This window comes from Onychomys torridus, chromosome 10, assembly GCF_903995425.1.
Source record: "Onychomys torridus chromosome 10, mOncTor1.1, whole genome shotgun sequence".
Lineage (NCBI taxonomy): Eukaryota > Metazoa > Chordata > Mammalia > Rodentia > Cricetidae > Onychomys > Onychomys torridus.
Genome location: NC_050452.1, coordinates 1,937,671 through 1,951,177, shown reverse-complemented (window position 1 = coordinate 1,951,177; position 13,507 = coordinate 1,937,671).

Below are 13,507 nucleotides of genomic sequence, written 5' to 3'. Positions count from 1 at the left end.
CCTACTGCAGTTGGGGGCTGGATTCATGTCTGTGACTCATGTTACCACCAGATACCATATGGATGTCCATGGTCTGCTGCTGAGGGCCATGCAGATGTTCATTGTCAATGCCATGTTGGGGCTCTGTGGTGGTTTGAAAGAAAATGGCCCACAAATGGAGTGGCACTATTAGGAGATGTGGCCTTATTGGAGAAAGTGTGTCAGTGTGGGGCTGGCTTCAAGGTCTCTTTTCTCGAGCTTCCCTCGGTGCAATGGTCAGTCGACTTCCTGTTGCCTACGAGGTGTAGCACTCTCAATCCTGCACACGTCCGCCTGCATGCCACCATGCTCCCTGCCATGATAATGGACTGAACCTCTGAGACTGTAAGCCACCACCTCAATTAAATGTTTTCTTTATAAGAATTGCCATGGTCATGGTGTTTCCTCACAATAGAAAACCCTAACTAAGACCAGGTCCATGGTCCCACTGTAGATAGAGGTTGTGTTGATGTCTGTGGCACATGTTACTACCAAAGGCCATGTGGATGTCTGGTCTGTGCTGCCACCTGAAGCCATGTTGATGGCCATGGGCCACATAGAAGATGGTTTTGTTGTTTTTGTTTTTGTTTTGGATTTTTGAGGCAGAGTTTCTCTGTGTAGCCCTGGCTGTCCTGGAACTCACTCTGTAGACGAAGTTGGCCTCTAACTCATAGAGATCTGCCTGCCTCTGCCTCCCTAGTGCTGGATTAAAGGCATGTGCCACCATTCCCAGTTTGAGGGTCTTAACTCTAAAACTGAACTTGGGGATCCAAGTTCCAAAAATCCCTGCTCTGTTCAGGAAGACTTTCTGTTATCACTGTGTATCCTGAGTTAAAATGAGATTATCGGGCTGGAGAGATGGCGCAGAGGTTAAGAACACTGCTTGCTCTTCCAAAGGTCCTGAGTTCAATTCCCAGCAACCACATGGTGGCTCACAACCATCTGTAATAAAATAGGTGCCCTCTTCTGCCCTGCAGGGATATGTGCAGACAGAACACTGTATCCATAATAAATAAATAAATAAATAAATCTTTAAAAAAAAAATGAGATTATCACAGTGACCAGAGAAGCTCCCTGTGTCTGGAGTTAGTCTGAGCTCCAAAAGCCCCACATTTTCTAGGGAGATTTGGGCCTCTGAAGAAAAAAAGTATCTTCATGAGACTGGCTTTTGGAGAATCAGATCTAAAGTGGATTCTTTTGTCTTGTATATTAATGTTACCTATCTCCCTAATGAGGCAGTTCCCAAAGAGGAATGTCAGAAGTGGCCTACCCCCAAAGTCTTAAGTAAAGATAGTCCAGATGAGTAACTTAGGTGGAGGTTCCTGTCATTCAAAGGCAAATAAGGACCAATAATATGGGTGGACTAGAGTATAGTGCATGTTTCATCCCATGCCTTTAATCCCAGCATTTGGGAAACAGGAGCAGGTGGATTTCTCTGAGTTCAAGAGCAGCCTGGTCTACATATACATAGTGAGTTACAGGGCAGCCACAACTACTTAGTGAAACCTTGTCTAAAATATATATATATCAAAACAAGGGGAAAAAAAGAATATGAAATAAATTGTCCTCAGTGTCTAACACTGAACCAGGAGGTACTGGAGGAATCTGTCCCAAGAGAATGTAAGGACTGGCAAATTTAATACTTATCTTTCTAATTCTCATTATTGTGACTAAATATCTGATAAGAAGAACCTCAGGGAGGAATGGTCTCTGTTGCCTTCAGCTCAAGGAAATGCAGTCCACTCTGACTGCAGAAGGCTGACGGAGACAGTCACACTGCCTCCAAGGCCAGTAGGTAGATAAGTGATGGTGCCCAGCTAGCATTCTCCTTTTTATTCAGTCAAAGACCCAGACCATGAATGGTGCCACTCACACTTAGGGTGGGGCTTCCCTCTCAGCTAGCCCTGTCAACAAATTCCCCTCACAGACAAGCACATAGCTTTGTCTCCTGGGTGATTCCACATCCTCTCAACTTAACCGTACAATTCATAGGGTGAATTGAGACCATAGCCTCATTCATGACCTCCAGATACCAAACCATTCTGTAGGAGGCATCTGACCTCTTTATTGCCAAATAGGGATGCTGCATAGAGAGTTTGTCAATGATACAGGTTGTAAGCTTTTTTGTGTTTCAGGCCCTTTGAAGAATGTTGTTGGAGTCTTTAAGGACAACTGTAATATGAGTGGCCATTAGTGAATTCCTAGCAATGGATGTATTCTAGGTTCTGGCAGAGGATGGGGGCTTGTCAGGTGATGTAAGAGTCTATAGTAGGGAGATAGTAAGGACATCTGAAGTCCGTGACAGCCCAGGCCACTATAGAGACAGAGCACAGAAATGTTATAAAAAGCTTCTGGAGTCAGCTGGGCCTGGTGGTTGTGCACAGCTTTAATCCCAGCACTCAGGAGGCAAAGGCAGGCTGATCTCTGAGTTCAAGGCCAGCCTGGTCTACAGAGCAAGTTCCAGGACATCCAGGGCTACACAGAGAAACCCTGTGTGGTAATATTTTATCTGTGTAGCCCAATAAATTTGTCTGAGGATCAGAGGAAAAAGCCAGCCACTGTAGTAAACATAGAGGTCAGGCAATGGTAGCACATGCCTTTAGTCCTATCACTCAGAAGGCAGAGATCTCTGTGAGTTCAAGGCCACACTGGGAACAGAGCCAGGAATGGTGGCACACACCTTTAATACCAGCACTAACCATGGAGGTCTGGAGGTCTGTACAGACAGACAGGACATGACAAAGCTGGGGAGAAAGAGGAAGTAATATAGCTGGGTGGAGAGAGGAAGTAAGATGGTAGGGCACAGAAAGGATATAGGTGTGATTATACAGTGGCTTGTCCTGTTCCTGTGATCTCTCAATTTTCACTCCAACATCTGGCTCTGGTTTTTGTTTTTTGTTTTTTTTGTTTTTTTTTTTTTTTTTAATTAATAAGACCATTTAGCAATTCATCTTACATGTCACGCCCCAACATTTATGGCAGGAATCCACTAAAAAGGCACTTGTGGCCTTGCAGGCACCTGGCTCAGGCTGGAGCTACATGCAGCTGCAGCTGCAGCCAAAGTCTCCACCATGTGTGGGCTGGAGTCTCTTTGGTTTCTTCTCTCCTGATGTGTGGTGGACTTTCTCTGGATCCCCATCTCCAATTACTACCACACTAGGTAGCTGCCTTGAAACTCCCTCAGACTTCTACTGTTCTACACAGTCGGCAGACTTGGTGAGTCAATTAAGATATTTTAAAGGGAGGAATTAGTTAAAAGAGAATTTTTCCCACATTAAAAAATGGGAAATATTTTTACAACAGAGAGAATTTGGTCTCTGTTTGATGACACATTAGGCAGTTTGAGAATGGAACAAATAAATGAGAGGATAATTAATGTTGACGAGATGTATGTAACATCAATTGTAAATATTATTTGTTTGATCATTTTTATTTTAGCTTTAAAAAGGTTGGTTACTTTGGGTGCCAAGATAAAAGTTTAGAAAAACTTGTTAAAACAGATCATAGAAATATTCAGATCCATACAGAAGAATTTAAAGGTGAACATATCTCCACATTGAATTATACAGTTACAGAGAAACAACCTGTTTTCAAACAACCATACAGAAGCTAGACAGATAATAATTGAATCTCTGGCTTTTGAAAATGACAGTGCAACATGGGTAATTAGGCCATTAAAGGCACAATCAGCACTCTTGGAGGAATGGATCAAAGATACAATTAATATTGAATCTTATGACCATGATGATACTTGGATAGAAGAGGTGATTTTCAGAGCTTTGAAGAAAATAATGTTAGATGGTAATTGTAGTAAACAAAATCATCTAAAAAAATAACTGTAAACAGGGCATTGGAGTTGGAGCTTGGCTCTCTCCTTCTCTAAATCCAAGCATGCTTGTTAAAGGAAAATCCAAAATCTCTTTATCATGTCAGAAGAGCCACCTGATATGGGACAGAAGAAAAAACAAAATTAAGGGACTATTCTGTTATCACTAATCTCATAATTCTTTGATACCATTTTGACTCTTTAAAACTTTTCTTAAGGTTTCTTAAGGCGGAGATTCATCCAGATGTCTGTGAGTTCAAGGCCACACTGGGAAAAGAGCCAGGAACTAACCATGGAGGTCTGGAGGTCCAGACAAATAGGAAGTGACAGAGCTGGGCAGAAAGAGGAAGTGATGGAGCTGGCTGGAGAGAGGAAGTGAGAAGGCAGGCACAGAAAGGATATAGGCGTGAGTATACAGTAAGTAGCTCTATTTGGAGGCTAAGGAGTTGTTAAGGTGAGGCTGGCTGTGGCTTGTCCTATTCCTCTGATCTCTCAGTTTTTACCCCAATATCGACGGGCGGTGGTGGTGCATGTCTTTAATCCCAGCACTCAGGAAGCAGAGGCAAGCGGATCTTTGTGAGTTTGAGGCCAGCCTGGTCTACAGAGCGAGATCCAGGAAAGGCACAATGCTACACAGAGAAACCCTGTCTCAAAAACAAAACAAAACAAACAAAAAACCAAATACCCCAATATCTGGCTCCAGGTTTTTTATTAATAAGACTGTTTAGCGATTTGTCTTACAACTCTGTCTTAGAAAACAAAAATAAAAACAACAAACAAACAAAGAAAAAGCCTCTGGAGTCTCAAAATGCTTCAAACAGGTCTGAAGTTTAAAAATAATGTCCCTACCTACAAGGGGACCTCAGTAGGATCAAAAAGGAAGTAGTGAAAAAATAGTTGTCTGTTGCACATATTAAGAAGGTTATGGGCTGGAGTGATGGCTCCATGGTGAAAAGCACTAGCTGTTCACTCAGAGGACCTGGGTTCAATTCTCAGCATTCATGTAGAGGCTCACAACCCTGTTTAACTCCAGTTCTGGGGAATCCTATGCCCTCATCTGGCTTAAGGCACACATACAATACACTTATATACATCCAGGCGAAACTCTCATAAAATAAAAATTTTTTGAATTCAAAAATGAAGGATGTAAACCTGAAAAAAAGGGAAAAGAAGAAGGATATAAAAATCAAACTGATTAGGTTACTATCAATATCAGTGAGAAGGATCAGGGACCAGAAGTTCTAACAAGAAGTGGTCAGGAGAGAAAAAGTCACTCCCATGTTGATAAGGAATATAACTTTGGTCCCTGCCATACCTAGAGTCACCAGGGGCTCATTCATAGAAATGAAGAATACAGGAGCCTGGATAGCCTCAGGAAGCCTCAGTTCTCAAAGGGAGAGGGCCTTTTTCCCTCTTGTGCTTTTCATAGTCCAGGAACAAAGTCAAGGGGCATTTGTTCTTTTTAGGGTTGAACTAAGCATAAAGTCCTTGGGTAGAGATAGACCCTCCCTCACAAAAGAGAAGGGACTTCTCTTCCAGTATATCTACTTTGAAAGACTGGATATATGGTCATGGATGGGGCATATAACCCAATGAATTTGGGACTATCTTGGCCACAAGATTCCTTTGACTCAAACTGGCATGGTTGTGGTGCAGAGAACCAGACAGCCACTAGATGGAGAGCTAGGATTTCCTGAGATGGCAAGGAACTCAGTATGGTCCTGGCCAGTCTGTGGTCTTCCCTCTTCCCCTCTCTCAGTTCAGCTATGCTGGCTCTTGAGGTTCCGCCCAGTTTTTAAGGACCTTGAAGGCTATGTTTAATAAAGTAGTGAAAGGACCCAGGGGTTAGGGGGAGCATATTGCTTAATCTTTGAAGTTTTTGCTTACTAGCTGGAGTGGCTTGGCTTTAAAGATGTACAGGTAGCATGGCTTGACTTCCAAACTACCTCAGTTGGATATACTTGCACTTGGTTTCAGCCAGTTTAGATCAAAAGAGAGTGGTGTTTTCAGAAGCTCCGTGTGTTTCTCTTGACACTAGCCCCTTTCTTTTCTCTTTTCTTTTCTCTCTCTCTCTCTCTCTCTCTCTCTCTCTCTCTCTCTCTTTTTTCCGAGACACGGTTTCTCTGGATCTTTCCTGGATCTCACTCTGTAGACCAGGCTGGCCTTGAACTCATAGAGATCCACCTGGCTCTGCCTCCCGAGTGCTGGGATTAAAGGCATGTGCCACCACCACCCAGCTGTCAGGAGCCCTTTTCATACCCTCTATAGTTTTGGTGAGTCTTTCTCCCAACATTACCTTTGTCAGTGGTCTGACCAGGAGTCTGAGTCAGCTTGGGTCAGAGTTTAGCCAGGTCATACCTGAGCTAAAAGTGTGAAACTCATCACCCCAGACATAGGCTAAAGACCAATACACAACTGTTCTCCACACATGAAGCAGGTGATGAGGATAGAACAGATGTCTTGCCAGATTAGGTCAAATGCCAGAATGGGCTCTTGTGATTCTTTAATTAAGGTGAAAGGACGCTGGCTATGTGACCATAGCTTGGATTATATTATGGACAAGTCAGACATGGGGAAGGGGATGTTTATTCAGATGATGTCACTATCTTCATTCACCACCTTGCAAAGGGGAAAGATGTTTTCTGAGGTAATTATAATTATAATTATTCCCTATACAAAGTTGATGAGTGAGTATGTGAGGAGAGTGCTTATGTGGGTATGCTGAGAGAGTGTTTGGAGAAAGTTCCCCGGGGTACAAAAGAGAAAGGAGAAGAAGAAGCTGAGGAGGGGAGGCAGACATGAGAGCAGAGCAGACTGTGCACAAAGGAAGAGACATCAAGATGGCGTCTCAGGCTGAGGTTCAGGGAGCAGGGCTAGTGTAAAGAAAGTCCAGTGGAATACGTGGTATCCCTTAGCAAGTGGCGACGTCAAGGCCGTGAATGCTTGGAGATAAGGAACCTGAATTTTTCCCTAAATTGTGACAAAAAGGTCTAATTGTAGGGTAAAATTATAGCTTCATGTGCCATGAACTAGGCAATGATCTTGATCTGGAGTGGGTTTAAGGACAAATTTTGTTACAAACAAAAAATTGAGCCTTTTCTTTTTGAGAATCTGAGTGTCAAATTGAAAGTCTTGAGAGTACATTCCAGGGGTCACAGGAGTCAGAGGAGATAGCATGAAACCATCATGTGGATCTGACCTGAGATTCAATATCCCCCAAAGGCATCCTCTGCTGTGAGAGATGAGCTTTAATCTCCCTGCATTGGGTGTGCCTTCGCCTGGGAGCCTCCAGACTGGTGGGGGTAAACCTGACTTCATTTCAGAGCTACACCCACATAATTGGTCAGGTCTGACTAACCAGGAAAGGAAACCTTTCAAATAAGAACTGAATAAGGTGGGGGAAGAGTGGCACCTCATTGTTCTGGGGAAAGCAAAACCTAGCTATCTGGAGGTCTCTGGGATCAGGAAGTGTGGTATGAAGGGGAACACCAGGTGTAAACATCATTTCACATTTCCTGCCTGCTCTCGGGAGAGCCACACAAATGTTGAGATAGAGAAAAGGAATCCTCCCCATCTGTGCGGATGCATCCTGGACATGCTGCCAAGGCCAGCCCACCATGTGTCTGGAGGGGGCTCTGAGAAGGAGGAAAGTGGCTGCTTTCCTTCGCAGACCATATAACTGGACATCTTCCCTTTTACCTTGCTTTTGCCTTGGGCAGAATCTGTCAGTTTCTAAAGGCACATAATACTTTCTGTTAGCATTTCCAGCATCACCTAGCCAGCCCCAGATCCTATGGCTGCACGTGCCCCGTCAGTATTGAGGCAAATGCTTAGTCAGCCCATTGTCCTGTGGCCGCCAGTCGTTATGTAGTCTGTGCATGCGCTGTGTGGCTTCATAGTTTGTATGCGCATGTGCTAAATCCCCTTATTAAAGACAAACCCCTCCCCCCGTCTCTCTTCCACCGCTTCTTCATCTGCTTCTGCACCCTCCTTCTCTCACCCCCTCCCGTCTCTCTTTCTCTTCCTCTCTCTTCTTCTCTCCTAGGGCCCTGCCCGCTTTCCCTTTCTTCTTCTTCCTCTTCTTTCTGCAGCTTCTCCACAAAAGCCTCCTTTCTCTCCCCCTCTCTCCCCCCGCCCTTAATAAAATCCTCAACATGAGCCCTGTTGCATGGTGTGTCTGTCTGTGCCTTCTGCCATTTGTAAATTATAACATTGGCCCGTGAAACTCGACAGGCTCTCCTGGCAGTCTGAGGCATGCCTGGACTCAGTCTACCTGCAACAGGCCCACTTCCGGCTCACCTATCCCTCAAGCACCCCATCCACCAATGGCAATTGTGTAAGTTTCCCCTCAGTCACTGTAAACATTCCCCTGAGTCCGAGGAACTGACAGTTGATTGTCTGCCACCCCTCTGATACTCCCAGAGGGGAGGTACCCCAGCCACAGTCCTTTAAGCCATGGCTGGCTCTCTTCACCTGACTCAGCCTCTACTTTTGGAGCTGAAATCCTGCAGCTTCATTAGACTCAGCTGGGTTATTGTGCCCCCTTCTGACCCCTTTTCCTGTCTCCATCCGTAGCTGCTCATAATCTCACAGCTCCTCTAGGCCCTTATGGTTTTGAGACCCATTCCCGACCCTTCCCTATGGATGACACCCCTCTGGAGCTTGGTTTTCGTCCATGCCTTCTGACCTCTACCTCCAGCTGAGCTAGGCTAAGCCTGACCCCCAGTGAGTGTAGTGATGACCCTCTAAACAGCTTGGTCCTTGTTCTGAGTCCTGGGGATGCCCATGACTATAGGCTGCAGTGACCCTTTTCTTTCCCTTTCTCATCCATGGGAACCGTGTCATCTACACCCTCTCATTTTCCCTTGAGATGCCTCTTAAAAACCTTCCAGCCCCTACACCTGCCACATGACCTGAAGGGCCCTAAATTTATTCACCTTTGCAATCCAATTGAATTTGGCCTCAGTACTCCTTAGTACTTAGTACACTTAATGGGCCCCTAGATTCCATATTTTTCAGGATGTTATAACTACTGTGAGTGATAGGGGTAGTGAAAAGAGTCCCCTTTCCCTACATTCAGACTTTCTATACTCCAAGCCTTCTTCCTTCCATTCTTCCCGTTCCTCTCTCTCACTTCTCTTCCTCTTGTCTGCCTGCCTCTCTCAAGTCCCTACTCTGATGCAGCCTTTCACTGTTTTACTCTCCACCTCCCAATAAACCCCTTGCACTAACTCTGTTGTATGTGGCATGTTTGCTTAGTGGCATACCCTGGCAGGGCCCACCGAATGTTACCCACTTCACACCAGGACCTCACTCACCTGCTCCACCTGCAACCAATCTGCTTTCTCATTCACCAATGGCTTTGCTTTCCATTCAATACTGGACAACTGGGTCCTGGGCAGGGCCACCCACCTCTGACCATTCCCCTGGATGTGAGTCTGGCCTCAGTATTCCTTGGATCAGGCAGTTGGGGAACCGGGAAAGAATTTTATGTCTGTCTGCTCTCCCTCTCTAAATGTCCTGTTTAGGTCTGCTGCAGTGTCAGAATCAGAGACAGAGAAGCCAGCTTTGTCTCACTCAGCACACACTAGTTTTCCTTTTCTTTTAATTTATTCAGTGTATGTAACTTGGATTCAACTGTGTGCATATATGAATATAACTATTGTTTAAAACATGGGCACTCAGTGGAGCCAGAATTCTTTGCTCAGGCCTTGTTGACCCTGACTCAGGAGGACTCAGCAACTGGACTGTGCCTATCTTAGGTTGGCTTGCCTAACAAGCTCTTACCCTTCATTGACTACCAGCCCTTGAAGGACATCCATTCCTGGAGAGCTGCCTGAATGGAGAGGATGCCTTTTGAATTGAAACAGAGAACTAGGCATGCATAACCTCATGTGGTAGGCTATGAGCAGCTTATCTAAGAGCCATTAAAACCTGAAGAATCACCTAAGTTGCTTCCCCTTGCTGTCTGATGCTGTAGGAGGCATATAAAGAGAATAAGAATTAACATTATCACCTCACCAATCAAAGCATATGTGATCACCCAGGAGGGATCAAATGGCCTTTTAAAGTTGTCCCAGACCTTAGTTAAAAAAAAATCTGTCTCCAGTGACATTGCCTGGACTTTGGTCATATAGAGAAAAGATATTTGTTCCTGGAGTAGAGGCAAATTGTCCGGTGTGAGTTGCAGGCCATTAGGGACATGTCTCTTACTAATTCTATTTCTTAGGAATTGAACAAGAGAAATAAAAAAGGGGGTGTAAGGCAAAGAGCTTCCTCCACAGACTAGGCACCCTCCAATTTTTAAATAAAGGTTTAAAAAGGGCAGGCCTAGGGAAGAGTTGGTGGTAAATATCACAGGGAAAGCAGGGGAGTCAATTGCCACTGGCAACAGAATGAGAGGCAAGGGAATTAGAGCCCATAGATCCTCTGCTTTTGAGGGAATAAAAGTGGCAATGGTGGTGAGTATTACATTGCCCATCCATGGCCCAAGTCTTCTTTGGTGGAGGTAGGCTGGTCCATGGCAGGATGCACATCTCTTGTTGGGACCCATATTGGCATAGTTGCACTCTGAGGAAAAACACAAGCATACCCTTTCCCATGGGTCATCAGGGGGGCTGGTGTCTGCCATTGGAGGGGGATAGGGTCTTTTCATCTTACTAGGGGTAGAGGTGTTCCCCAGGGCAGGAATGCCCAAATGTTTATATGCTGGACTATGTCCTACCTCATCAAAGCTAAGAAAATTTGCATGGAAAAGGACTTCAATTAGGACCAAATGGAGATCCCTTTTTGTCTCTGGTGATATGGTCTTGGCCAACAGTTCTTTAAGAGTTCTGTTGGCTCTTTCCATGATGGCTTGCCCCTGAGGATTATAGGGGATACCAGTGATATGAGAGATCTTCCAGGATTCAGGAAGTCATTAAACTATAGAGGCATAGGCAGGGCCATTGTCAGTCTTTATAGCCCAAGGCACCTTCATGACCAACATGGCCAATTTAATGGCCCTAATAGAATTAATTGTCTTTTCTCCAGAAAGGGCAAGGGCATACACAAAGAAGGAGCACATATCCACTATCACATGAACATATCTAAGATTGCCAAAAGAAGTATAATGTGTAACTTCCATTTGTCAAATGGTGTTGGGCAATAAGCCATAGGAGTTGACCCCCACATATTAACATGGTCCCAAAAGGGCAAGAAGGGCACAGGAGGCACATGACCAAGACAAATGCTTGCTTGCACTGGAAAATTGGCAGTTCAGGGAGAAGCCAATGCAGGTTCTGTGGAGACAGGTGACATTGCTAGTGCAGCACTGGCTTGCTCTAGGTCTATACTAGCTGTTAATATGATAGTATCTGTAACCTCATTTCCTTGGGACAATATTCCTGGTGATTTGGAGTGGCATCTAATATGTGATACTTACCAGGGCTCAGTCCTCTGATTTAAGACATTTTGTATGAGCATCTCAGTGCTGGCAATGGGGATCAGTGAGTCTTTGACTCAAGAAAAAGCCAGTACACAAATTGCCTGTATTGCATACTGGCTGTCAGAAAAAATATTAGTGGGCTCAGTCTGGCACCCCATTAGAACCTTGAGGAGGGCCAATAGCTCACCAAATTGAACAGAACCAGGGCTAGGGATAACATATGTAAGATCTTTGGAGCCAGGGCACTGGATAAGAACACCATATCTGTTTTTATTGGAATCTGAAAAGGCCAGGGTGGTATGACCATATTCCACAAATTTGGACTGGGTTATGCTATGGGATGTTCTGTATGTCAAATGTGTTGCTCTGATTGGTTAAAATAAATAAAGTGCTGATTGGCCAGTAGCCAGGCAGGAAGGATAGGGTAGGCAGGACAAGGAGGAGGAGAATTGTGGGAAGTGGAAGGCTGGGTGGAGAGACACTGCCAGCCGCCACCATGACAAGGAAGATGTAAGGTACTGGTAAGCCACAAGCCATGTGGCAAAGTATAGATTAATAGAAATGGGTTAATTTAAGATAAAAGAAGTAGATAACAAGAAGCCTGCCATGGCCATATAGTTTGTAAACAATATAAGTTTCTGTGTGTTTACTTGGTTGGGTCTGAGCGACTGTGGAACTGGCGGGTGAGAGAGATTTGTCCTGACTGTGGGCCAGGCAGGAAAACTCTAACTACAGGGTTACCTCAAATAACATATTCCAACCTGTAGTCAACAATATGAAGGGTTTTTTTGTTGTTGTTGTTTTTGGTTTTTGGTTTTTTGTTTTGTTTTGTTTTTTGTTTTTTGTTTTTTTGTTGTTGTTGTTTTTCTTTTGTTTTTGTCTTTCCTATCTTTTTAATCCCATCTTAGCCCCTTCTGAGAACCATTCCTATAGGACAAGGTGCCTTCAAACGTAGACTTTCTGCAGATGTCAGCTTCTGTCCTGATTGAGTAGTGAGACTTTAATGATTTTGAAGTTCACTCACTGCTGTAGTATAACTTTTTCCTCTGAGCATAGCATGAACATCCCATAACCTTCATGGAACAGAGATAACCCTGGCCTGAAGGCAGAAGTTTCTGTCCCACTAGCAACTCCCAAGTACCAAGCAGCCATTTCCCAAATTACCATGCAGAAGCTTATATTACTTATAAATGGTTGGTCAGTAGCTCAGGCTTACTACTAACTAGCTCTTACACTTAAATTAACCCCTAATCCTTATCTATACTCAGCCATGTGGCTTCATACCTTTTGCTAATACAACATTCTTATCTTGCTTCCTTTGCATCTGGCTGGCAACTCCTGACTCTGCCCTTCCTCTTCCCAACATTTTTAGTTTGGTCACCCCACCTACACTTTCTGCCTGACTGCTAGCCAATCAGTGTTTTTTCAAACCAATTTGAGTAACAAATCTTTAAGTGTACAAGAGGATTATTCTGCAACATTTTCCCCTTTCTGTCTAATTAAAAAGGAAGGGTTTTGTTTGTTTGTTTGTTTGTTTGTTTGTCTTTAGGTTTATTTATTTATTATGTATACAATATTCGTCTGCATGTGTCCTTGAAGGCCAGAAGAGAGCACCAGGTCTCATTACAGGTGATTGTGAGCCACCATGTGGTTGCTGGGAACTGAACTCATGACCTCTGGAAGATTAGTCAGTGCTCTTAATGGCTGAGCCATCTCTCTAGCACCTGGAAGGTTTTAACTTTATCATAGTAAGATTATATACAACAAAACCAGTTATTAAGTAAGAATTACAATAACACTATCTAATCCATTTGTATTTGGCAAAATTAGAGAAAATACTTATCTATCTTATCTTGGTGAGTCTAAAGTTTTATATCTAATTCACTTTCTATTATAGCTAAGTAAAACTATAAAAATAACTATTTAGTCTTCAACTCCATCAAAGACCCCAGAAGAGTGAAATGTTACCTAATGACAGGGACCTCTAGCTGTCTGAACAGTCACCCAAAGTTCCTCTGCAGTGTCGGGGTATCCAACTCTGGTCTACAGGCCTAGCATGTCTGACAGAATTTCCCGTGAGTCAGGATTTTTGAAGGACTGTCCCACCTTGTCTTGAAAAGTTATGCAGTCACATTCTTTTGTGTCCTGCTTGTCCAATTTGGACAGCATACTTTCAGCAATCAAGGCAAGGGCAATCTCTTGCCCAGTGGCTAACTTTTGCCACAAAGAAAGTAAAC